The sequence below is a fragment of the Pezoporus wallicus genome, unplaced genomic scaffold (genome assembly GCF_028554395.1).
Source record: "Pezoporus wallicus isolate ANWC-B61680 ecotype Strahan unplaced genomic scaffold, APGP_CSIRO_Pwel_v1 contig_1035, whole genome shotgun sequence".
Classification (NCBI taxonomy): Eukaryota; Metazoa; Chordata; class Aves; order Psittaciformes; family Psittacidae; genus Pezoporus; species Pezoporus wallicus.
The window spans coordinates 2,371,631-2,398,684 of NW_026636811.1; the positions used below are offsets into that span (position 1 = coordinate 2,371,631).

The following is a 27,054-nucleotide window of genomic DNA, read 5'->3' on the forward strand; positions in this document are numbered from 1 at the left end:
GTGACACTTGCACATCCCACCAGCTTATTTCCCCCTCATCATCACACTTTAGCTGACTCAAACTTAAGCTTGTGCTTGACACTTGATTCCAGTTTTTCTGCAGAGCTGCTGCCTACAGTCTCTTGTATTCTCACAGCTGATTTTCTCCTACCAAACCTTGCCCTGCTCTTTACCAAAAATTCTCCTCTTGGATCATACTTTGCCAAACTCACTTATATCTTAAACCTGGCCTCAGCAGATCTTCGGAGATACCTTCAGAATTAATAGGTATGTTCTCCTTCAGTCATCCCAGGTGGTAAGGAAAGACTTATGGAGCAATGAGTCCAGAACAGAGCCTTCAAGATCCCCCAACCTGTAGTGTGAAAGTTTAACAATCAAATAATGATAATCAGTCCCTGAGTATTCTCTCAAGCCAGCCTAGAAGATTCAATCTCAGCAAGGCTTCCATAGCTCAGTTGCGAGACAGCAAAGCTCCTGCTTTCTTTCAAAGCCAGTTAAAAGTGACAGTCAATACAACAGTCATAGCCTTAAATGACTATATATACATACATACATATATGTATCTAAATAAAATAATCACAGAGGGAGCAAAAGTTTGCTACAGCCTGAGCCTTCCCTCTGACCAGAGGTACCCAGCTCATTCCCAGTGAAATTTCATGGAAGTCACTGGCATCCCACTGGGATGTGCTAGGCACATATTAACTAGTTAAAATTACAAGGAAGATTGCATGCATTCTGCTGTAATCTATTACTTCTCACTGGGGTTTTTTTTGGAGGGTTTTATAGTCATTATAGCATCAAAGCAAAGCACGGCAGTATGGGAAGTCAGGGTCACAGGCCAGCTTACTCCTGTTCAGCATCCTCACTTGCTGTGCTTACACTCAGCTTGCGTGGTTGGAAATTTCTTGGCCTAACAAGGCTTCAATAAGATTGCAATCCTGCCCTTCAGTACTACTCTGCTTCTATGAGAACTTCAGCTTCTCTCCCAGAGTTGGCTTCTTATAGCCATCAGAGTCCTACGGCAAGTGTGACGAGTTGCTTGGCTCCCAAAAGACAGCACATCCTTTCCCTGAAGCTCCAGGCATTGTTTGAGAAGCAATGCTGCAAAAGTTCTTAATTTAAACAGACAATCATCAAAGCTTAAGAAACCTAGGCACTAGCTTAAAGTTTTCAACAACTCTGTACCTCCGTTTGGTTTTATTTTGTTATGAAGGGCAGTTACAATGGAGATACGCATCATCCACAATTAAAACAGACTGCTGTATTATAAACAGAAGGGCCTGGAAATAAGCCTGACTCAAAAACTCCAGTTCTGGATACTCCCAGAATTTTTGTGAAACCTCCCCAGAGACTCGCATCCAAGCTGTATACCTTATAGTCCTCTCTTCTGACCTCTGATACCCTGTGACATGCGGGGGACACAAGCAGAACACCAGCTAAGTGCAAAATGGAGCTTCCTGCCTGCATGAAGTGCCTCTGCCTAGGACTCTGTCATCTCCTCCCACTCATTCATGCCCTCCATACTGCAGCCTCATCATCTCAGACCCCTAATCACTTGATGTACACAGTGTTCGTAAATTAGGAGACAGTGTTATTTGGGGCACTGAACAAGATTACTGTGCAATTACACCAACGAGCCACCTTTATCTCCAGGCTTGAAATCATGCCTTTACTTAAAACACTTTAAATCAATAAAATTATACTGTAGCCATCAACAGTACATACAGTTTTGCTTACTGGAATGACCCCCATTATGTTCAACGGGATATATGTTTCTGCCTGATTCAAGCACAGCAAACAGACTTCAAGTAATGGCAAATGTCAAGTGGTTTCAGGAGAAAATAATTACAAATCATTCATGTCACCCTGCTATGTCCTAGCTGTTGGTTGGCTTATTCTTCCTGATTAGTGCTGATTTGCATACAACTCAGACCACTGCAGCAGTAATGGAGGCTCCTCCAGAGAAAGGAAGGTACCCTGAAGTACAAAGATGGGCGGGCTACAGTGGGAGAGATGCCACAAAGGTATGAAAGGTGCATAAATCCTGAGTATCATAGAGAAGACACATAGGGAATGATCAAACCATTTCATCCTACTTACTAATTGTCAAAGAGAGCCAGCATGAAACAGAAGAGAAAGCAGACAAATATCTTTCACACAATGTGTAGTAAAGCTGTGCAACTCCCTGTTGCCAGGGGCTGCACAGAAAGGAAGTTTCTAAGGGCTTCAAGTCAGTCTCCAAGTCCAAGGGCAGCCAGAGCAGAAGATGCGGATGAAGGGCTGGGCTCTCTTTCTCCACCACAGCAGGGAAAATGGGCACACAGAGATACCATTCATGGCATGGCACTGTACCTGAAGGCACTATTGATCCTACACTATCACCTGCATGAGGACTGCAAGAAAATTGGCTCCCAAGTCTGGATGTGATGGGAGAAGTGAGGACCAGGTTCAGGGAGGGTATGGCTGACTGCAGAGCTGCCACAAAGACAGCAGGCAGAGGAGCTGCTCCTCAAGAAGCAGACAAAGCCACATGAACGTATGAAGTATAACTAGAGCGGGACTGGAATGGGCATTTCCAAAGGATGACACAGGGAATCCAGCCCCACCTTGAGTAACTTAAACTCCCTCTATAGCCTGTCCCAGGAGATACGGGCCATTTTCAAGGAGCTGAGTCAGTGGGGATTGTCTGGCACAGTGACATATCCCTGATGAAACACAGTGCTAATTAACTTCATGGTCAGGCAAATGCTGAGCATCCCTGTTGAACCAGGGCCTACACACGGCATCGAGATATCATAAGCCTGGAGAAGTAGGCTAGAAACATCTAACAACAAGAGGATTTCCCATGATAAATCTGGTACTTCCTGCTTCTGGCTGTGCTGGGTTTACCACACAAATCGTCTTTCTCACAGTCTTTCAGCACTGCTCATTCCATTCTCAGCTGGGCTCCAGACGCACAGAGGTGCAGGGAAAGGAAAATAATGAGACAAAGTTGGGATAGGCAAACCTCGTAGTGCTGGAGGCTTTTCAAGGCTCTCAGATTCTTTGGTGGGTTTGAAAACCAGGATAAGATTGTGAACCACTTTGCCCCCCCCTCCGGTAATTTAAACTGCATGCTCTCCCTCATGTACAACCAAGGGCGGCTCAGTTGTTAAAGGCACAAACAATCCCTTTCTTTCTTTTTTCTGGGAGACTCAGCTATGGCTGGGAGAGTGAAGAAACCTGGACCACCTACCATAAACTGGGTAGTCAGAGCATATTGCACATAGTCCATAGTCTGTGTTTAATTCCCATGCCAATGCTCCCACTCTGGTGCCCATCTGCCATCATAGCATCCCCATTGTCACTCCATGCAAACTTTCCTTGTTTTCAAAAAGAGAGATAATCCAAGAATTGTAACACTCACACCCAAATCTGGAAGTGATCTGGAGTTTCCCCAAAGCCTGGCATCTCATTTCTGGTCTATTTTACACAATGACCAGAGAGAAGCACCCAAATTAGACCCTTGATGCAAGTTTAAGCCTCACATAGTGCCTCCAGTGATTTTGGCACTATTTCCCGGTTCAAATTCATCTAGTGCTTATGCTGTTCCCTGCTCCAAAAGATTTCTCTTCATCTTTTCATATAGCTTCATCCATAGGAGTTTCATCCCTTAAACGTGCACCAAATTCACCTTTAATGATTCCTTTTCTTCCTTTTCTTAATTCATCCAATGTTTTTCAATAGCAGTAATAGTCCTTCAATAGCGCTCAATTCTCTTCATTGAGCGCTGCCTCTCTGCTTTGCCCACGGCTCAGCCCTTTGAGCTTTTTAAACACAATCCTTCCCTCTCTAAAACCTGACTTGTTGGTATCTTTGTACAACACCAAGATGTCACGTTCTGTACATGTGCTTGTACTCACATGTACAGAAGGCTGCCACTCTAAGCTCAGTGATGGGAGGTCTTAAACAGCTATTTTGTTCCCTGCCTTTGGCACTGTATTAAGAACTTGGTTTTCATCTGCTGTGCGCTATCACCTTGAGGTCACTTTCAGACATATTATATTTCCAGGTCCCCTCCCATCTCTAATTGCATGAGTTAAGATTGCTTTCAATTTTAATTTCCTTCCTTTTGATGGTTTCATCCCATTCTTAACATGACTTGAACATGAGTTGCTTTTTTGTTTTTTAAGCTTCCTCTGGACATCTTTGCTGACTGGTTACTGATTTATTTAACCCACATTCACAATATACAGCTAAGAAAATGAGACTAAATGGTTGAGCATTCATTAGAAACAGATCAAGAAGAGACTACATCAACATCCCCCTCACTGCCGCTTATACCCTCACATCTGGCCACTAAGTGCTTCTATAAACCAAATACTGCATAAAAGGATGAAGCAAGCTGTAGGGTTGCAGCAGGCAATCACTGTCTCTGCTCCACCAACAGCTTATCTCAGAGGATTCTGAACACAGCCATGGTAGCAACATCTTCATTGCCCTTCTGCTGGTCCAAGTATCTCCTTGCATTTCCAACACCACTCTCCCTATTTGCACCCCTTCATGTGACCTCTATCTGTTGCTTCTCAGACCTGCAGTCTCAGACTCATCAGTTGTCCTGATATCTTCATTGCCTGCAGCCTCTTCTCTGAAGAGTACGAGAAAGCCTAACAGAAGGTTGGATATCCCATCAAAACTACCCATTGAAACATGCAGTGTCCACATCTCTGACCCCATGGACTGAGATGAAACAACTGCTTTGTCCAACACCATTTGACTACATACCGGGTGGAAATAAAGGATTAACTCCTGCTCTTAATTTACACATTTTGCTATCCCATATTATGGCTATAAATTCTTAAACCACATAGACAGGCATCAAGTTAAACTGGGTGCTTACTTCCTCTTCCTCTTGATGTCTTCTATTAGAAAGACCGAATCACTAATACTCTTTTGATAGGCATTAACACATTTCATCACTATATTTTGGATTTTCCATGAGTGTAGCCCAGATCAGATTTGAACTTTATTTCCAGAGGCTTTTTGTTTACCTGTACTTCAAATTTTACTCAAAGAAGCAGGGCATTGAACTACAAGGATATTTGTGGGTTTTTTTCAGTTTCAGCTTTAACTTATACAGGTCTAGATCAAGTCAAAGAGCTTAAAACAATCTGCCTCAGCTTCCCTGCACACAAGTTTCTTGAAATACAGCCAAAAAAGATGAAGTTTCTCATCTAATGAGCCTTATTTTGTTTTGAGGAAAGTCCCATTTCTCCTTGATTCTTCTGCTATTTTCCCCTGTTCATGTCCACCAAATTCCAGCATTTTTAGTTCTTTTCCAAGTGGCTTCATGCTCTAACTGGCTGTGCTGCTGAATATTTTCCTCTCTACATCACTGTTAACAGGTCTACGCAGCGGCCATGCATATCTGTTCATGGAGTTCTTCACCATGGCTGTGTCAGTTCAAAAAGGGCATGATGGACTTAGGGGTGAGCTTGCCACCTGACTGTGACTACAGCTCCTTGCAAATACAGTCCCTGAGCCTCACATAGGTCAACAAGTGCAAACCCATGAACAACCGGGAGCTCTTGATGACAGCTAGGAGTCTCTCTGCAGACCCAGAAAGTCAGGCAGTTAAACCAAGGCCATAAAATGAAGTCAAAAGCTGGCCTTAAAATAATAAAAAATAAAATAAAAATGAATTATATCAACTAATATAATAATAGGGAGGGTTTATTGAAACAGTGACCTAAATTAGTCAGAAACAGCAACTTTATTTGGTTTATTGCATTACCATCAGTCATAAAAGCACTTCTCCTTTCCACTTGCCCTACTCTGGATCTGTGTTTGCCCAACTGCTGCCTCTGCATTGGACATGAGCAATCAGAACACAACCAACAGGAAGAAGGTCCTTACATCCGAGGCTGTCCAGGGACAGCTTTCAGTGCAGCCTGAGCAGGAAGGGAAACTGGCCACAGGCAGAAAAGCTTTTGCTAAAAGTCATTCAATGGGCCTGGGCAAAGGAGGAATAACAAGAAACAGGGTAGCCCAGACCCTTCTCTAGTTCAAAATCTTAGGGCTTCAACAAGCTTCAAGAAAACAGATTTGCAACCCTTCTAGAGGCTGAGCATAGCAGCACTTGCATGTAGGAAGTCTTGGGAGGATCCATAGGCTGATTCAAGGACATGATTTCAGGATCAAGCTCAAGAGCAATGTGGTCCAGGCAAATTTATGGAGAGTTTGCTCCATCCAACCCCCAGAAAAGAAGAAACAGAGAAACTTCTACTCTCCTACTGATTAACCACAGTGCAAACTTCATAAACGTGCTCCTGACCTCCACCACAATGAGCAGATTTGAGTCATTCCAATAAAACAGGAAATGACACTTTGCCACAACATTACTAAGTCCACATCCCATAAAACCTTTCAAGGAAGGGGGGGAGGGAGAAGAGAAAAAAAAACAAGAGTAAAGCCAGGCAATTATCTGCTATTAACCAAGTGCTCAGTGGTACCACATTGCTCCTAAAAATAATGACAGAGCAACAAAGCTTATTTGCATCTCCCATGTCCTTTGTGGGTTCCTCATTATTCTAATGAGCTGCTGGAAAATGCACTTCAGTTCCATCCCCATCAGTTATTTCACTGATCACTCCACTTTCATTTCCACCTGGCACCACAAGATGTTTCATAATTAACACTTTGATCCTTTCTTTTTCTTTCCTCTTATTTTTTAGGGGTTTGTCTCTTTCTTTTCCACCCAGGGACAAATACAGACACCCACTTTGGGAGGAGCAGAGAAAACTTGTGGATGAGGTTGCTCCCACATTCTGCACCAGACTTTGGAGCAACCAGCCTGGGCATGGCTGTCAGAGCCACATACCATACCGCCTTTTCTTGTGTGATGCCGTTTCCCTGCGGTTGGTACCAAAAAGAAACCAGAAACAGTTTAAGAATAGATCAGCTTAATGTCTGCCACGTGGGCTCAGGAGCAAAATAGGGAAGGGATGGAGGAGGGCAGCAACACAGCCATCGCACGAGCAAACACACTGTGGCTTGGTGGGTTTTTTCTGTCACAGTGAGTCACACCATTGACTGCAAGTCAGTGTGCCTTTCCTCATGTGGAGGAAATAAAAGTCATATTTATCTCAACAAGCTTTATTCCACCCTTCAGAACCATTATTCAGCTTCAAACAAGCTGAGATGGGGCTGGCAAAGAGCAGGGCTCCTTTTGACTTCCTCCTCCTGCCGCACCTCTCGGTCCTTTCAGATCTTTGCTCTGGGGCATCCTTTTTTGGCTGAAAAACTGGGCTGTGGTGGGGTGCCTGAAGTTAAATACTGCTGCATATTTAGAGGGCTGGAATAATTGTAACTGCCAGGGGGAATGGAGCTGCACAGCATCGGGCAAGAAGAGGACCAGCCACCGCAGTGCAACAGATGTACAAAGAAACACAACTCACCCTCCACTAGCTAAAACCAATGGTGGGGTCTTACACATTCAAAGGCCCAAATATTGGTCCTTCCTGAAATTTGGGTGATTAAGTGCACTTCCCCCCCCTCCCCCCCATCAAACAGTATTTTCTCATGACTGAATTGCCTCCTCTTTCGCAGAATTTTACTTTCTGTTTGGTTTTTATTTCAAAATACCTTTTGAAATGATACCAGAATAGCTACAGAGAGATTCTGCACCCTCCAAACCTCAAGTTTCATGTTGCTTTGCTTTTAGCAAAATACAGAAAGCAGTTTTTAAAGTATTTAAAGAAAATAATTTTAGCTCCTCTAAGGAAGTGTTCAAAATTTTTGCTATTTCAGTTCTTTGTCAGGAAGAGATTTCTACCTAACTTTAATATTAGAGCTCATCATAAAAGTGTTGAAAAAGACACTTGTGTCAAAGCTGAATCTTTCTCTGGAGGCTTAGTGATTTACATGAAAATTTTACCAAAAGGGGCAAAAATTCAGAGAATGCATTTCTGTACTGTCCTTATGTTTTGGGGATTTACAGTTACAATGTTATTTTAAAAGAATATTGGATATTATACAAACCCAAACGTGAGCGTCAAAATGCTTCGAACTCTCTAAAACAAAAGCTTTCACAGTTTTGAAAATGAAGTTTCATTGGAAAATCCACAGTTTTGATCTTTGGGATCCAATTTGCAGTTTTGAAATGTTGATTTCTTACCATTTCATTAAGAAAGATGTTGATTCTTCCAACACTTAAGTTTGAGCATAACTTTACTACAGCTGTATTTCAATGAGGGTATTTACAAGGGTAAACTCATGCACACATACTAGTGTTGACAGGATCAGGGCTTCTGGTAACTTGCTGACACTCAGTACAACCTATAATGCTGTACAATGATAGCTTTATGTACACCAGACTTTGACCTTATTCATCAAAATACCCTTCTGACTTTGCACCAAGGGCTTTTATGTCCTCTGAAAACAATAAAAATTCCTTTTTATGACATTACAACTTTAATTTCAAAGTGTGAGGAGTGAATGTGGTGGTGTTCTCCTTATTAAGGCAGAGCAAGCTTGTATGCCATGGCTCAAATTATTTTTACTTGGGCTTTACATAACCTTGGTACAACAACAAGCACATTGGGGTCCAAAGTGCAAACCCAGGGCACACACAATCTAAAACCCCACCTTCCAAAATGGACGATGACTTTGACCTCTGCAGCCATAACCCATGAGGTGTGATTCTTACACTAGGATGACTTCTCTGCACAGTGGTAAGAGGAACTTTTCCACCAGTCCTCAGATCCTGGAGTCATGGGAACACAGACATTTCCCACCTCTTTAAAAACATGATTCTCTAGAACTCATTGATGTGAATAAACCTTTGAAATGTGTCTAGCAGTGAAAAGGCAAATGATACCAAATCTCCTTTGGGGTAAAGGGGTGATACAGAAGGCATTGGTGTACGAGTCTGGCTCCAAGCTATGTCAAAGTAATTGAAAACGGGAAGTGCTGAAAATCAAACTCAAAAGATATAGATAATACAGAAAAATGTTGCAAACCACTTCTTTGAACAGTGAAAGTAGGTTAGCCCTGAACTAGGTCCTCAGCTGGTGTGACTGGCTTAGCTCCACCAAATTCAGCCATGGTATACTGGTGTGAATACATCCCTGGATGAAGGCTACCTGCTGTCTCCAGGCAGTCTTGCAGGGCATTCAACTGCTGTGGAAAAAAGGAGAAGGAGATTCAAGGCTCCTGGGACCTCAAATATGAAAATGAAATCAGAGATGCAACCCCCAAAAGGGCACCTTTTGCCATGTGAGGATGACCTTTAGATCAGTGTAAGCAAAATAAAAAGAACAAAAGAAAGGACAAGGGTAAAATATGGAAGAAACCAGTCAAGATGGAAAGGACAGATGGTGGCAAATTCAGAGGGAGAGAGGAGACTGAAACCAAAAAAAAAACCCAGGAGGGTGAAAAAAACAAGGCAGATTAGGAAATAGGAATCAGAGGTAGAGGAGAGAGAAGGGGAGGGATGGGCAGTGATAAAGGGAACAGGGTTAAAATGAGCAAACAGAGAAGGCATAAAGAGAAGGGTTCGGGTTAAAGGAGCAATTGCCCTCTGGCAAACATACTGCAATGTAAATGGAAACACGTATGTCAACAAGGAGCGTCCTGAGATGGGCCGGAAAGGAAATAGCTTATGTGATGTGAGCTTCTGCTGGGAATCACCACAGCCTTCTCCCCCCACTCCCCTGCCACCCTGGATCACTCCTTTCTGCAGATGCTGATGTACTGACAAACAGAAAGGCACTGTCAGAGGGGTTCCCTGAACCCAGCCATTACAGATGACATTTTCAAAGGTAGCTTCACACAGTCTTGAGCTCAAAAAGAGCTTCAGAAAAAGCTGATAAGCACACACAAAGGTCTCTAGAGCTCTTAAAACCGAGTTCAGCACCTGAGCTTGAGTCCTCCAGGAGCTCTGGTCAGTGTTCAAGACCAGAATCCTTTATTTCACTGCCTGAATTACATCAGTCAGGACTCAAGTCACTCAGAAGCATCTTTTCCTGGAAGTTAAACTCGCATAAACCATTTTTCCAATTCCAGCCACCCTTTTACAAAATCCAAACATCCAGTTGCACCTTCAGACATTTTCCAAACATTTCTGTGCTTCTGGTCTTCCTTCCTTAGGAGAAAGCTTATGGAGGATGGCAGCAAGACAATAATCATGGCCATCTTCCATAGAGAAGAGGAAAATCCCATAAGAAAGGAAAAGAATCCAGCAGAGCACTAGCTGCAGAGACATCACTGTTGCCCAAGCCTTCATACAGTTGCATGGGGTTTTCTGCACTGTTTGGACTTCTCTGGTTAGGAAGCCATATATTCAGGAAAGCCTAGTCCATAAATGTTGCCTATTACACCAAAATCTCCAGATACATTGTGAGTGCACAACAGGGCTATACTTCCTCCTGGCATTGGACCTTAACTGCCCAGGGTTTCCAAGGGGCTCAACATACCCAGGATGCTTCTCTTGGGGTAAGGAAACTCTTTTTTCCTATGGTAAGGATTCAACCTCTGGCTAATGGGATTTGTGCATACTGATTTCTGTGGCCAGTGACACAGAGGGGAGCAAAATGACCTAGTATTTATGCTCAGATGCCTTTTTCATGCCCAGCAGCATAACACAAGTTTAGGGCACAGCTCAACTGAAAACATGCCTGTGTCACTGGTCACCTTTGTGACACCTCACTGCAATACAGCTACCTCTGCTTCTGCCTGACAACAGTCCATGTCAACAGGAACACTCATTTCAGTGTTATTACAGCCATAAGCAGGGTGTTACACCACATTAAAGACTCAGTAGAGCTGCAGAGATAATGTATTGGTATAGTCAACGTCTTAGACTACTACAGAATTAATCTGTGCACCATCAAGATACTGACAGCATATCTATTAGCTGTTAAGCATGTTACTGGGGAGAAGCTGACACGTGGTAACTCCACAGCACTAAGCTAACAAGGACATGTTCAATACACGGCACATCACAAGTTGGAGGAGACTGTTCCCAAGAGCCATTCATCTTATTTCACTTTTGCTGTCTTGACTTCCCTTTGAAGTGTTAAGAAACACTTTTCAGATATCCCCATCACTTTGTCAAGCACAGATCACTACACATGTGACCGGGATCATTAATGCCTCTATACAAAGACCATTTGTCTATTTAAAAAACACCCCAAACCTTTACATATGCAGAATCCAATTCTTTGCATGAAGTCATGCTTGAAGATGGCACAGAGATGAAGGGGTTCCTGCAGCTATAAACTCAGAAGACGGATGAAAGTTCAATCACTGACACTGAATCTTTTTGACATTTAAACATTTCCACTCCAGAACACATGACAATCCTTCAAACAACCATGTTGTTTTGTTTTTACAAGGATACCAGTTAGCCTGCGTTGTTTAGATTGGTAATACTTGCAATGTATAAACTTTCTTAGCACATGGCAAGTGAAAACAAATAACCACCATCAGATATGCATTTTCTATGTCAAAAGGGCAAAGGAAAATTAAGTGGCATTTCTGCAATAAACTGCCTCTAGACTTCCTTCCCAGAATCTGGAGAACCATTCAAAGGTAGAAGCAGAAATGTACATACTGACCCAAAAAAAATTTTCCAGTGTGTACTTTCTCCCAGTGTTGCTGCAGCTATGATGGTCCAAAAATAGAGGAACAAGGTTTCTAGACAATAATCTTTTCCTGGATCAGCTGAAAAAGCTAAAGAAAACAAGCTTTGGGCACACAGAGTTTTCTAAATGCTGTTCACATGAAGGGCATCTTTCCCTGCACCCTTCATGCCAGCTCTTGTACCTCTCCAATCACTGAGGTTTTCCAATAGTTTTCTTATGTTTTCCTCTGTGATGCCAACTACCCAAGCACTCCTGAGGGTGGTCCAGATGGTTCAGGAGACCTGGGTCCAGTTCCCTTTTGTCACAAGCTGCTTGAAACACCTTAGGAAAGCTGCAGGGGCATTTCTGAGCACCCATTTCTCCATCACCTATAAGGTAGGCTAAATGCCCATCTAGGTAAGGGGAACAAGGAGGCAGCAGTACAAGATGCAGAGATGTGCAGAAAAGCAGATAAACCAACCTGCAGTGATGCAAGGTGCACAGGTGGAGATGGGACTCGTCTCACATATACTGAGAGCTCTGAAATGGTGTGCCTGGACTACTCTGGTCTTTCAGACCACAGCATGAGTTGTCTCAGCTACCTGCAGTATTGTCCTGCTTAAGATGCAGATGCCTCACCAGGCTGCTGAGGGAGCCAGAGGAGAGGAACAGAAGAGATGCCTGGAGGAGGAATAAGTCGCAATCCCTATGTTTTTATGTGATTCTTATCTCACCCCTGAAGTTTCATCATACTGCTCTGGATCTGACTGACCTAAATGCATTGCTGCATTTAAACAATAAATATGCATGAATGCATCTCCTTCCTGCACCACTATACAACCAAAGAAACAATTTCCTTTTAAACCAGGCAGAAACATTTAATTCTTCAGGAAAAGACCAGCATTATTGGATTTTAAAGCAATAGATGTATCAATACTCTATGAAAGGGGAGCTAGAGAGCTGGGCAGCCACTGAATGACCAAAAGGAGCCTAGTAGTCACAAGTAATCTATACAGGTTATTCTTAAATAACCTATCTTCTGAGCACAAGAGATCAGTCTCATTTTTGAAGATGTAAATGTGTTGTGCTACACAGCTGCTCCAAAGACAGATGCACAGAGCTGTTTGTTCAGCGCTCTTAATCCAAATAAACAGTTGCATACTCTTACCTACAACATAAGTCTCTCATCTTAAAGTGTGGCCAAGAAAAATATTTTCCTAGCTAGCTTGTTATGAAAATGTTTGAATAAATGAAGCAACATCAATAACTTATGTAAAAACTTCAACCTCTAATCAGCTGAGCTTTAATAAGGTTTGAGATAACAGCGCATTTTGCCAGGAGTATAAAATAATCATAAAATATTATAATTGATGTGCTGTTCTGGTTTATTACATCTCACAAAGTAGATAGTCGGTTGCATAGAAGAAAACATTTTGGACCTTGTGTTAACATACTGTAATAATTAACAGCCATTATTTGCATTTGGGGTATTTTGGTGAAGGGTTTTGTTTGTTGGGGGGTGTGTTGGTTTGGGGAGATTTTATTGTTTAAACAGCCTGTACGAGTTTGGCCAATGACTTCAATCTCTTTGAAATCAAATGAAGCTATTTATGACACAAACATTTGGCCCATAGTATTCTGAAAGAAATGAAGATGGCAGAGCTTAATTCCTGCTCAAATTAAACCTTCAAAATAGAGAGGAAGAGAGTGGAGGGAGGAAGCCCCAGACTGCAAATAAACCCTTGACAATAAGTTACACCAAGTTGTTTCCTTTTTGGAAGGTAGTGAGCTGCAAATAATCGCTAATAAAAGGTTCACTGTGTTTGGTGAATGCAAATCTTTATTTAGTGGCTGCAGTGCAAGTCTTTTTCTTGCTCTCTTGACAGTTTAAGTACATGCCAACAATATTTGCTTAAAGTCTTTGGCTCCATTAATCTCAAACCCTGTTACACAGATTGCCAAAGCTGATGACAAACCCCAGTTAGCATGGATCATCTACTTGCCCATGACAGTATTTTTCCCATGACATTAAAAGGATGGTATTTCTCCCAAAGAAGGCACAAGTCTACGGATTCTCAAGGTTTGAAAGGGTAAGTCTATGGCTTAAGGTGACTGAGAGATAGCTGGGGACTACATGGAGACAAGGAGGAGGAAGAATACCCTTGCACTCTAATTGGCTTTTTTGTTTGCTAACAGTTGCTTCTAATATGGACAGATCTCCATAAGAAAACACAAAATTAGCACCTGTTAGGACAACTTAACCTTCAGGGAGAAAAGCAAACATCCTTGGGTTGTCAGGATTCTGAAACAAAGGTTACAAAGGAGGCAATTCTTTTTCCTGGCTTGTTTTAACCCCTTCTCGCAACACACCGCAGCTCATTAACAAGCATCCACCCCTAGTTCGCGACCTCTCTGAAACATGGTACATGAAACAGCACCATAAAATGGGGGGCTAATTAACAACACCATCATACCCTGAGCATCAGATAGGAAAAGTATGTGTAAAGGGAAACTGAGGCATGGTAAGAAAAATAATAGCAAGAGCAGCATGACCTGGAAAATGACTGTTCTCCTCTCTCCACCACACCGCTAGGCTCCATAAGAAGGTGCCCTCTCACCCTGATGAGTAACACAAAACTCAGCTGCCTCTCTAGACAGGAATAACATCCATCAATGACTTCTCATTGTCTTATTCCTTGAGAAAAAACTTCCCAGAGCCAGAAAATTCAAAGCAAACCCAGAAATGAAAAACCAGTTGTGTCCTTTCTCCAGACTCACCAGCAGATGCGTCTGGCCAAAACAACAACTGTCGTTGCGTAACTGTGTCATAGAATCACAGAACATCAACTAGGTTGGAAAAGACCTGTAAGATCAAGTCCAACCATTACCCCTGCAGGGCCAAAACCACCACTAAACTGTATCACTGCAGGCCTCATCTGCACAGCTGTTGAACGCTTCCAGGGATGGTGATCCCAGTGTCGCCTTTCCTAGAAGCTTGTTCCCACAGGCAAACGCCAAAATGCTGAATTTGGAGGGAAATACAAGAAATCTAGTGAAAAAGCTGAGGAAGAAAACAGGTACTTCCAAATGAAAACCATGATATTCAGCTATGGCTCTAGGCAGCGCAAGCAGGGTATGTATTATGTACACCTGGCTAACAATAGCATCACCTCCATCACTCTGCCTGTGGCTTGCTCTTGATAGATAATGACTTGGTTAAGCTAAGGGCTTCAATGAAACTATTAATATGTGAAAGCATAAAGCCTGCACAGAACTCTGCAGGACTGTGACCTCAGAGAGTAAATTGAACTAAAGTGATTGTAAATGAGCTAACATCTTTCACTTAACACTGCCTCCTGTTTCTCTCCAGCAGAGGCACCAGCCTTTCTCTCACTGGAATCTTCCACTTCTCCATCAAAACCACAAGCATCTCCCAATTTTTCTACACTTTAACCCCAGAGGGGCTCACACTGTAGCTAGCAGCCTCCAAGAGGACCGTAATAAAAACTGAGTCTTTGTTCTGATTGCAGATTAAAGGGAACAATCCTCAGTACAAATGTAAAATAGCTTTCCCGAGTTTTCCTTCCTTCCCCCCCCCCCTTTTGAATAATTGGTATCTGCATACGAAGGTTCAATGTCACCAAACATGAGGCTTGTGTACAAAAGCACAAGATCCTTGACTAAAGCACAGCATACTTAACTGCTCAAAAGCAATTGTTGTAAAACTTGACGGAATTGTGCCTGGCAATCGTATTTTATTGTCGTTTGTACAGGGAAGCTTCAGCATTTTCTGGGCTTTTTTATTTTTTTACACTTTAGGGAAGTGGTGGATATTTGAAGAAACTTGAGCTCAGGAGTTCATGGCCATAGTTACTGTTTTCTCCAGAATGTACATATTTTATACAAAATACAACCCAGGTGTTCAGAAGAGAAACACTTTCCACTTATTCAGGTAAGAATATAGCCCAAGGTCATATAAAAAGCTTGTCACTGAAGTTTGCACTGACTGTAGTGCAATAAATATAGGTCTAGGTTGACACAGCATTGAGTAATTTGTGCCCTATACCAGGCTAAGCCCAAAATCTTTACATGAGAAAAAGAAAGGAAAGAGAAGAGGGAACCTCAAGACCACAAACCCCCTGGGATGCAAGAAAAGCAGAACCTGCTTCTTCTACAGCAAGGATTTAAACTTTCAATCCTCTTCATTCAAGAAAATACCTTTAACCACCTCACTGCCCCTCACACTGCTGCTCCAATTTGGGCACTGAACTTTCTCGCCAGCTGAGTGAATTATATGCTTATTTGCACCCCTTCTTTCCAAGGATCCTTGCGATAGACACATACAGGGAAGGGGAAACTAGAAACAAGAGACAACTCCTTAATCTTTTAAGTAACAGCACTAGGAGGGCTGCTTCCCTCTGGTAAATGACTTGTGGAAGGAAAGGAAAGCAGGATGCCAGCAGGGCTTGCTGCTCCCACCCTCCATCACCAGCACACACTGGGCACACACATGATGGGCAGGAGCAGAGCAGCAGGTTTCACTGCTGAAATACGCACAATGCTCACCCAAGGGATGCCCTTCAGCCCTTTGCTGGCACTCTACCAGCTGAGAACACATGATCTTGGCCACCTGTGAAAGCAAGGAAGACATTCCTACTCCACCAGTACAGAGGGAAGTCAGTGCCTATACAGCATACCACTGTGCCTGCTCAGATAACATGCTTCTCCAGGAGCAACAGCCAGCAAGGAAACACCTCCACAGCCTGCGACACACACCTGCATTGCCCTGCCTGAGGCATAAACAAGGGTGCAGTGGCAGGTGGCTGAATGGGACAAGGAGTCTCAGGCAAGCCTTTGCTTTCCAGATGCAGTCCAGCACATCTGGGGAGGCAGCATCTCTTCTCAAAAGGGCTCCATGTGAAGTGCTTCAGAAGTGACACCCTGGAAAGCATGCTGCACACATCTTCCTGCCTCTCTGCTGAATATGCCATGAAGCACATGGCATGTCACAAATGGCAGTTTTAAATAGTTTGGGATTTTTTTAAATGCTGGGATCCTTATCTGGACACCAGCTGTTTATGCTCCTGAAGGTTTAAAACAGTATTTCTAGCACCAGGATCAACAATGCACTACGTGTTTCTCTGCCTTAGAAGGAAGAACATACACATATATTTCAGTAATAGAGGAGCCAACAAGGAGAGGTGCCATGCTTGACCTCGTGCTCACCAACAGGGAAGGGCTTGTTGGAAATGTGACTCTCCAGGGCAGCCTTGGATGCAGCGATCATGAGATGGTTGAGTTCAAGATCCTTAGGACAGTGAGAAGAGCTTGCAGCAAGCTCACTGCCCTGGACTTCAAGAGAGCAGACTTTGGCCTCTTCAGGAACCTGCTTCGGAAGGTTCCATGGGATACAGCCCTAGAGGGCAGCAGGGCCCAAGACTCTTGGTTGATATTCAAGTATCAGCTGCTGCAAGCTCAGGAGTGCTGCATCCCAACCAGAAGGAAGTGCAGCAGGAGGGCCAGGAGACCTCCTTGGATGGACATGGAGCTGCTGAAGAGAATTCAAAGGGAAAAAGAGGCTTTTAAGAGGTGAAAGCAAGGACAGGCAGCCTGGGAAGAGTACAGGGATGTTGTCCAGGAAGCTAGGGACCAGGTTAGGAAAGCTAAGGCCCAATTAGAATTAAACATGGCTAGGGATGTTGAGGATAACAGGAAGGGATTCTACAGGTACGTAGCAAATAAAAAGAAGAGAGCATAGGCCCACTCAGGAAGCTCTGGGAGAACTGGCTACATAGGATTTGGAGAAGGCTGAGGTTCTGAATGACTTCTTTGCCTCAGTCTTCACTGGAAAAGGCTCTGACTGCACCACCCAAGTCTTGGAAGGCAGACACAGGGACTGTGAGAATGAAGACCTTGCACCCACTGTAGGAGAGGATCTGGTTCGAGACCATCTTAAAAATCTGAACACGCACAAGTCCATGGGACCTGATGAGATCCATCCATGGGTCCTGAAGGAGCAGGCAAATGAAGTTGCTAAGCCACTGGCCATCATATTTGATAGATCATGGCCGTCAGGTGAAGTTCCCGAAGACTGGAAAAAGGGAAATATAACCCCCATTTTCAAGAAGGGGAAAATGGATGACCCGGGGAATTACAGAGCAGTCAGTCTCACCTCTGTGCCTGGCAAAATCTTGGAGCAGATTCTCCTGGAAGGCATGCTAAGGCACATGAAAATCAACAAGGTGCTTGGTGACAGCCAGCATGGCTTCACTAAGGGGAAATCCTGCCTGACCAATTTGGTGGCCTTCTATGATGGGGCTACGGAACTGATGGACAGGGGTAGAGCAGTTGATGGCATCTACCTGGACTTGTGTAAAGCGTTCGACACTGTCCCACACAACATCCTTGTCTCTAAACTGGAGAGACATCAATTTGATGGATGGACCACTCAGTGGATAAAGAACTGGCTGGTTGGCCGCACACAAAGAGCTGTGGTCAATGGCTCAATGTCCGGCTGGAGACCAGTAACGAGTGGTGTCCCTCAGGGATCAGTGTTGGGACCGGTCTTGTTCAACATATTTGTGGCTGACATGGACAGTGGGATTGAGTGCACCCTCAGCAAGTTTGCCGATGACACCAAGCTGTGTGGTTCAGTTGATACGCTGGAGGGAAGGAATGCCATCCAGAGGGACCTTGACACGCTTATGAGGTGGGCTGATGCCAACCTCATGAAGTTTAACCATGCCAAGTGTAAGGTCCTACACCTGGGTTGGAGCAATCCCAGGCACAGCTACAGGTTGGGCAGAGAAGAGATTCAGAGCAGTCCTGCGGAGAAGGACTTGGGGGTGTTGGTTGATGAGAAAATGAACATGAGCCGGCTTCAGTGTGCACTTGCAGGCCAGAAAGCCAACCGTATCCTGGGCTGCATTAAAAGGAGCGTGACCAGCAGGTCGAAGGAGGTGATCCTGCCCATCTGCTCTGCTCTTGTGAGACCTCACCTGGAGTATTGTGTGCAGTTCTGGTGTCCTCAACATAAAAAGGACATGGAAGGGCCACGAGGATGATCAGGAGACTGGAGCACCTCCCGTATGAAGACAGGCTGAGAAAGTTGGGGATGTTCAGCCTGGAGAAGAGAAGGCTGCGTGGAGACCTCATAGCAGCCTGCCAGTATCTGAAGGGGGCCTATAGGGATGTTGGGGAGGGACTCTTCATTAGAGACTGCAGTGATAGGACAAGGGGCAACGGGTTCAAACTTAAACAGGGGAAGTTTAGATTGGATATAAGAAGGAAATTCTTTCCTGTTAGGGTGGTGAGGCACTGGAATGGGTTGCCCAGGGAGGTTGTGAACACTCCATCCCCAGTGGTGTTCAAGCCCAGGCTGGACAAGGACTTGGGTGATATGGTTTAGTGTGAGGTGTCCCTGCCCATGGCAGGGGGGTTGGAACTGGGCGATCTTAAGGTTCTTTCCAACCCTAACTATTCTATGATTCTATAAAGAAGAAGTTCTTTACTGTGAGGGTGGTGAGGCACTGGAGTGGGTTGCCCAAAGAAGTGGTGCACGTTCCATACCTGGCAGTGTTCAAGACCAGTTTGGGTGGACCTTGGTCTAGTGTGAGGTGTCCCTGCTCATGGCAAGGGGGTTGGAATTAGATGATCCTAAGATCCTTTGCAACCCAAACCATTCTATGATTCTACAGTTCTACACATAGATGACCAGCTAAAGCAGACAAATTAAAAGACCTAAGTGAAACATGTGACTAGAAATCATTGCTGTCTACCAAGCAATGACTGCAAGCTGGGACTGCTGCATCTCTGGGCTGTCTCTAGAAATGGCAGCTCAGACCAAATACCACATTAGAAATTTCAGAATATCCTTCAGCCTGAGGAGATAAGATTTATTTCTTCTCCAGTGCATATGTGCTCATCAATATGATCTATGTGCACACGTTTTGTACACCATAAATCCTGTAGAGCCAGTACCTGCCAGACATACTATGCATATGCATACTTCTCTACAGGATTTTCTGCATGAAAGGAAGCCTTAGCAATCACTAAGTCACAGCCACACAGCTGGAAGGGATCTCAAGGCATCCAGTCCCCCCTACAGCAGTCTATCTTCTCTCTTCTTTACCCCAAGCCCTCTCATGATTAGATTAAAAAAATACCCAAAACACACCACAACAAAGGAACAAAAACCCACACCCACCAAAAACACCACACCAAAGCTTCCTCCAGCTTTACAATGAGGAGATAAAATTCAAATGCAGAGAGACTCATCCTAAATCTCCGGGGGTGTCCATGGGAGCGCCATTCCTTGTGTCTAGTACTATGCTCAGATCGCTCCCATCTTCTTGCACCCCCATGGCCTCTCCCCAGTGGCAAATAACTCACCAGTTTAGGAGGGCTCCAATTGCAACATATAGAGTGAGTATATGGACACACATTTTTATGTATATGTACACACATACGTATAAAAGTCCCCAGTACTCTGGCGGGAAGGAGGAAGAGGGAAATCCCTCCTTTCATCTAGACCTAAATGGGAAGACCTGGTTTGCACTGGAAGTGAGATTTCAGAGACGTAAGGAATGAATGGTCTGCTTTGTCTCCGCAGCTTTGATATATCAGTTCCTCCTGTGACAGACTTGTTAATCTTTCCAATGTTTCTTTTTCAAAAAAGACAAACACAGTGGATAAATGTGAAGGGCCAACCACATCCCCTCCCATAGGAAGTCTCGCCACATGGGCAATTCTTCCAAGTAAAGAAAACAGCCCACTTTATTTACAGGGTAAATCATTTTGACTTATCTTGCAGGGGTTTGCTCATAGCAAACTGACAGTTTCCCCCTGTTGCACAGTAAATGGCTGACGGGGAAAATGTTTTCCTTCCCACCATGTAGAAACAACCAGCCAGAAGGGAGGAGGGGTCGGGGACTTCATTTTTCTAATACTCCATTAATGTTCTCCTAGCTGACAATCACTGCAAAGACCTGAACTCGCCACTCCAGGCAGCTCGAGCAAGAAACTTGAATCTCTACAGGGATTTTTAGCTAAGTACATTGACTCAAGTTAGAACTTTTGGTCTTAAAGGGTATGGTAACCTTTAAAATGATTTCCAAATAAGTGCCATTACTCTAGAAAAAAGAAAAACAAAAACTACCCAAAGTTTCTCCTTCTTTCTTCTACTTAAATCATTACCCTCAGAAAATGGTTACATCTTTGTTACCTAAAATGACAGGGCAGGAAGAGTAAGAGATTTTAAAGATGGAATATACCCACAGAGATTCATTAATTTCTTTCATATGCATTTTTTAATGACAGCCCACTGATCCCTCTTTTGGGTTTGGGTTTTGTGTTGGTTTGGGGTTTTTTTGATTGTTTGGGGGTTTCTTTTTTTTTTTGTGGTTTTGTGTTTATTTTGGGTTGGGTTTTTTTGTTTGGTTTGGTTTTAACGTACAGCCTAAATACACAACCAAAATTGTGATATAGAACAAATTTATATTGCCTTGCAGATGAAAGTTTTCAGCTCAGGGATGTAACTAGCCCTGATCTTTCTTCTGTGGAAGTCAGTGAGATCTCAAGATACCGCATTCAAACACTCAGCTCAATTCACAAGCTCCGATCCAGATTGCAGCAGTAGCTGCCATGGTTTTTCGAATCCAGCCAGCCTTCCAACTACATTTTCCTTGTGTCATCGCAAAGCAAAACACAAATTTTAAGACCAAAAACCTGTAGGGAGGTTTGGGTTTCCTACCATGCCAGGTGAGCAACAGGATAACGCTGATAGAGTATAAAAGTAGTGCAGATACTGTATTTGCTGAAGGTGTGCTCATCAAAGTGGGAAAGACAGGATGAATTAGGCAGCTCAAAGCAATGCTTAGATAGGTCTGCTTTGGGATTGAAAGAGAAGAGAGCATTCTTACCACCACACTTGCACTGTTTCATCGGCATAAGCCACTCCCCACAGACTTTGTTAATGATCGTATTCAGCTAAACTGGGATGAACCGCAAGTGCAACAGTCAGTCTTGCTGGTTTCAACAGTGATTGCAACAGGCTGCAAGTATGTGCTTAAGTGTTTTCCACAATAGGAAGCTAAATAAACCATCTAAGATGATGGTCATCACACAAACAACATGAAGAAATCCACCAAGACTATTAGATGCCCTACACAAAGAGAGCAAGAGTGGCACTTTGCAACCTCAATACAGCAGGTTAAGTAATGTGCATGTTCCACATCCCCCATAATATCTTGTTTAGGAGAGACATTCATCAAGGCCAGACCTCAGGCAAAAATCTGTGTAATTGCAATGATTTATACCTTTTGACACTCTGGTCTGCTGACACTGGAAAGACAATGTACATCTGAGTTTGCTGCAAATATCCACTAACACGTTTTTCTGTTTTTGAGGGGTTAGAAATATGAAAACATATGTTCTGATTTATAAACTGCAGGTCAAACATGCAGGTGTTAATGGCTTTTTCCCTGAGATTTTCAACTCCAGCCAGACCTGTGTATGAGCGACCAATTAAAAAATAGAAAATAGCTCAGCATAATGGTGTTCCCATCATCTCATAGTAACAAAATAGCACAGCAAAATTAGAAACACAGACCTTTCCACCAGGACTCAACCTCCAGGTAAGAAAACAACTTGGGATCTTGCTCGAATCCAACAAATGCTTCTGCTTTAACCTTAAATGGAGTGATTTACAGTAATAATAAATGTTTTAAAGACCTTTCCAATTTAAATGGCTGACAGTTGAAAGTTTTTGCTAGTACAGTTAGCTGAATGATTAAAAGTAACTATAACCCTGCTGGTACTAATGAAGGCTGCACAAAGGTTCAGATTGCCTAATAGGTACATTTTTCTTTCTTGTTTTTTTCCCTTCATTGTTCTAATATTCCCTTTGGGTCCCATCTGCACAGGTAAATTTATGATGTTGAGGATTATCCTGAAATATGGGTTCTATCTGCACTGGGTTAAAAGCCCAGGCAGGTAAATACAGTCATATCATAGGATTTGGGGCAGTTCTGCTGTCCCCATGCCTGGTCATGAGCATCATGCCACCAAAGGCAGTGTAGGTTAGGACTTCATTGCTTACTCTGCCTGTCTACAAGCAAAACAGGAATGACAAAATCAATCCAGGGCCAGGACTCAAACTCCAATTTCCCATGAAATACAGTGACAACCATTGTAGATGCTTTCTAAGCTATGGCCAGAGAGACAGTGCCCAAGAACAGCTCAAGATTACCACTGTCTAGGTGAAGCTAATTTGGGAGGATTGAGCTGCTTTCTGGAGGGCTTTTTCTTTACTCTCTAGAAAAGAAACCCAAGCTATTCCAACCAAGATGCCACCTTTAAACACCTACATTGGGAAAATTCAGGCTTTTAGCCCTGAATCACAGGATGAGACAGAAAAACACCTTTGCCTGCAAGCTCATGACTTCCAGTCTTCTGCATGGGAAGCTCCAGTGTCCCTGAACTGGCATGTCAGACCGCACCTGCTTCAGGTCAATGCAGCCATTCCTGTAGCCCGCAAGGCACCAGAAGATGCCTCACTTGCAAAGATGCAAAAGAACCATAGAAGCAAGGCGCTTGGAGATTGCCTAACTCAAGCTCCCCCTTGCAGCAAGGTTATTGCAAACATCGGAGCAGGTCAGTCACTAGCTGAGTCTTGCAAGCCCCTAGCTGTGGTGATCCTAGCATCTTTCCTGGTTATCTGTTCCAGCACCACACCATTCCAAGCAAATCATTTTGTCTTAACTTGCAACGTTGGTAAGAAAAGACTGATACATCCAGATGTGCAAAGTACAAGTAGGCATTTAAAGATTAACCCGATTTTTCATTGCAATAGGTGGGTCATGTCACACAAACATGCAATTCTTTGATACTTACTGGTGTTGTGGTTTGTTGGGGTTTTTATAAGGCTGGTTAGCCCTTTGGTTTACATAGGCTGAGAAACACTGCCCAAAATTGCCTGGAAGAAAAACCCCATACACTATTTCTTCCTGTTTTAAAGAGTATTTTCCCATCAGGTAGCATAACTTATAATTAAGCCAAAGATTTGTGAAGACAGCATGTCAGTATTGCCTTGAGACCACAGAATTGCTGAAAATTATTGTTTAATGGGGATTCAAAGTGGTTTTGCATCACTATATCAATATATAAATCAGCTACACAAAGTAAAAATGAACTGGCCACGTAATTCCCAGCAAGTCTAGCTTCTAGCTACAGTGTCGTGTAGAAAGCACCATCTTTTTCAATCCCAGTAAAAACATGGTATATGTGGTAGAAACTACAACCAAAGAAAGCTAGAGAACATCCTTTAAAAACATTCCAAACATCTTTCTTTTTCATGCCATGAGAGATGATTTTTTTCCTATTTCTTGTGAGGCACTCTGCTGTTTTGCTTATCATTCCTCAGGGACTGGTGACCTCATGAAGAAAAACAACCAGGACAGAATTAGCCTTTATTTATATATTAATACTTTTACCTCCAGCAGCAGCAGATACAATTTTGAGTCGAAAATCATAAATTTGTGAATGTTTGGATGGCAGCGCTCCTGCAAAGCTGTGGTAGCAGGAATTGCTGGGGAAGGCTGAACTGTGGTTGCCGATCGCTGCAATTATTAACGATTGGATCCAAAAATTAAGTGTGCACTCCAAAACCGACAAAAGCCAGGAAGATCTTTTGCATTCCCTGGATTTTATATCAAATCTTAAAGTAGAATCACAGCACGGTGGGGGCACTGACAGGGAACACAAGACAGCAAACCTTGTCCAATACAAGCTCTCAACAGTATTAGCTAACAGGACGGCTTTGGGGAGGACTGGATAGCCAAGACCCCCCCACCCCACCCTACCACTGCCACCCCCCTTGGCCAGGGTCAGGTTAGCAAGTGACTGATCCTTGTCCTCACCCTGCCCAATGAAAGGTCCAGTCTCTCTGCCTCCCTCCCTCTCCAAAGCACCCCTTAGGGGTCTACAAGAGGGAGCTCCCACCCCGAGGGCCAGCAAGGCGGTGAAAAATGATACGAACCGAACAGCAAAATCAATATTTGGTCAGGCCAAGGAGGGACTATTGATTCTTTTCTCATGATATCCATGTCTCCTGCACTTCCTGCTTCTCCAGGGCACTGGAAACCCAAGTCCCTCCTAGACCAAGGGTGGCCAAGCTTTGACTCTGCAACATCTGTACCTCACAAGAAGTTCACATGTGATCTCCGAGGCCGATGCTTGTCCACTTGAGTGGCAGCAGGGACATGCTGGCACACGGGCTACTGGGTAAACCAGGAGGAAGTGGGATACCAGGAGATGCTAAGGGCAATGGCACTGGATTAATGCAAGGGAGATGCTGCCAACTCCTGCCTCGGCCCTGCTCCTCACAGCTGTGTGGCTATGTCAAGTTTTTAGACTAACTTTTCATTCAATCCCCCACATTAATTTTGTCTAGTCTTTCTTACTGTCTCTGTCCCAGAAGACTTATGACTTGGGCAGAGACAGTGACTGGGTCTCTACAAATAGAGCGTCCAGGAACGGTTCCCAAACCTCACACTCAGGATCAGTGCCTGTGCACATCCCAGCCCTATGTATGGGGACCCTCATCCTAGCTCCAGATTTCCACGTGGTATGGGAAAAGGCAGCCAAGACCAAGGGCTGTTCTCCTATTAGGCTGATTAACACTTTCTTCCAGTTTCTCCCAGTTCCCTTACCACTGAGGGCCTTCTTGCAGGTAGCCATAGACAGTACATCATGATACCCATCACTGGGGACATCAGGCCAACAGGGGTATAAAGGCACACCTCTGTATCACTAACCGCAGTCAGTTTAGCATCTCAAAACATGGCAGTTCTTTTCCAGGAAAAAGAAAAAAAAAGCTATTTTAAGGCTCTTCTTCCTCTGAGAAAGCTGGAATCTCCCTAAAAGCTACCCTAGATAAAGAGGAGTTTGCCAAACCACACACTGAACTGCTTGGTGCCTCCGTTTGTCCAGTTGCAATAGTTTTGAATTACTCTGGAAAGCACCCAGGAATACAAGGATGAGAAGAGCACGGGAAAGGTTTCCTCTTCTTTCATCAAAACTTCTTTCTCCTGGGTTTAAAAGCAATACTCCCCGTAGCAGAAAGGCTGCTTTTAGCCAAGGCTTACAGAAACCTGCCAGATGCCTTGAACTCCAGGATGGAAAGCAACCAGTGAAGCTTTCAGCTTCTTACCTGGGCAAGAGGCCATTTGCTCTGAAGCAAGAATAAGATGGTGAAACAACCCTCCATGCATACCTGCACAACACCCATAAAACCAGGCCATGCAGAACATCTGTGCAGACATACGACAACAACTGAACAACCAAACAGCACAGGTTATCCATGCCAGGGAACACATATGGAGGATTCCCACAACACCAAGTTCACCCAGAGTTTGATTCCACAAGAAAACTAAGCCTCCCCAGCCAGCTGCACATCACACATTCTGACCCCTGGTATGGCTTACACTGGGAATGCTGAATCCCACTCTTCCACATAGTCTAGATATAAGAGGAAACAGTGCAGATGGAGGTGACTTTTGCCTCACAAGGTCTCAGAAAGCTTCTCCAGGTTTTGTGGGATCCTGACCTCTCATTGTTCTGCCATCAGCCAGAAGGGCCTAATGGAAGTGGAAGAAAGCCTGGGAAAGCAAGGGATACCACATTGGGCAAAACTGCACACCAAGGCAAACACGAGGGCAACAGCAAGAGGCTCACCGAAGAAAAGCATAACAAAGATGTGAGCAGGGGTAGGCATGCTACTGAGAGCACCAGGTGGCACTCAGGGACAGCAGAGACACAGTGCACAGAGCTCTACCTCCAAAAGCCTACCCTCAAGTGAAACCAAATCAGCAGGCACCTGAATGAGGGCAGCTCCCATCACTGCTTGCAGGAACACAAACCAACCATGGCTGTGAGCGTCCTTTGGAGGTTGCATCTGGCAAAAAAGGGTTTGGGACAGTCTATAGAGAAAACATTCAGCCCTCAAGAAGACAAATATACAAGAGGGCTGGCTAGATGGTGGCTGCCCTTGTTAAACTTCATGGAAAAACACAACTTCTGCAAACCAAATTCCCTCACTAACCTCTTCCCCTTGTTGAAATATTAAACAAAAATAACTTCTCTTTTTATCTTTGAGCCAGTGGGACAAATTCATCATTAAAGAAACTTCGCTGAAGTCAACAGGGATATATCCGAGATGAAGAAATGAATTTGACCTATTGCATTTTGTGTCCTTATGTTCTAACTAATAACTAAATTGCGCAGACTTCTAGTCAATGGAATCTGAAAACCTGGCCAAAGCAGCTCGCTTCCTTCCCCCCAGTGTTGTTATCTGTACTTTCATATTGTTTTCTCTTTAAGTTTAGAAAAACAGGTATTTTCAGCCAATTTTATCACATAATAATTTTATGAGTCTATTGTCAAAATCTTAACA

General features: G+C 43.8%; 1 long non-coding RNA gene across 3 annotated transcripts in view; it reads right to left on the minus strand.

Annotated features, from left to right (window-relative positions):
* LOC130595246 (uncharacterized) overlaps positions 1-27,054 on the minus strand; it is a 241,969-nt gene that overhangs the window by 184,770 nt on the left and 30,145 nt on the right. For 2 of the 3 annotated variants that reach the window (XR_008971276.1, XR_008971277.1), the window contains exons 4-5: positions 23,496-23,577; positions 8,929-9,159 (exon numbers count right to left, since the gene is read on the minus strand). This is a non-coding gene — a long non-coding RNA (uncharacterized LOC130595246). Of the gene's footprint in view, positions 1-8,928; positions 9,160-23,495; positions 23,578-27,054 lie in introns of those variants that run through there. The other variant, XR_008971278.1, reaches the window with a different exon arrangement.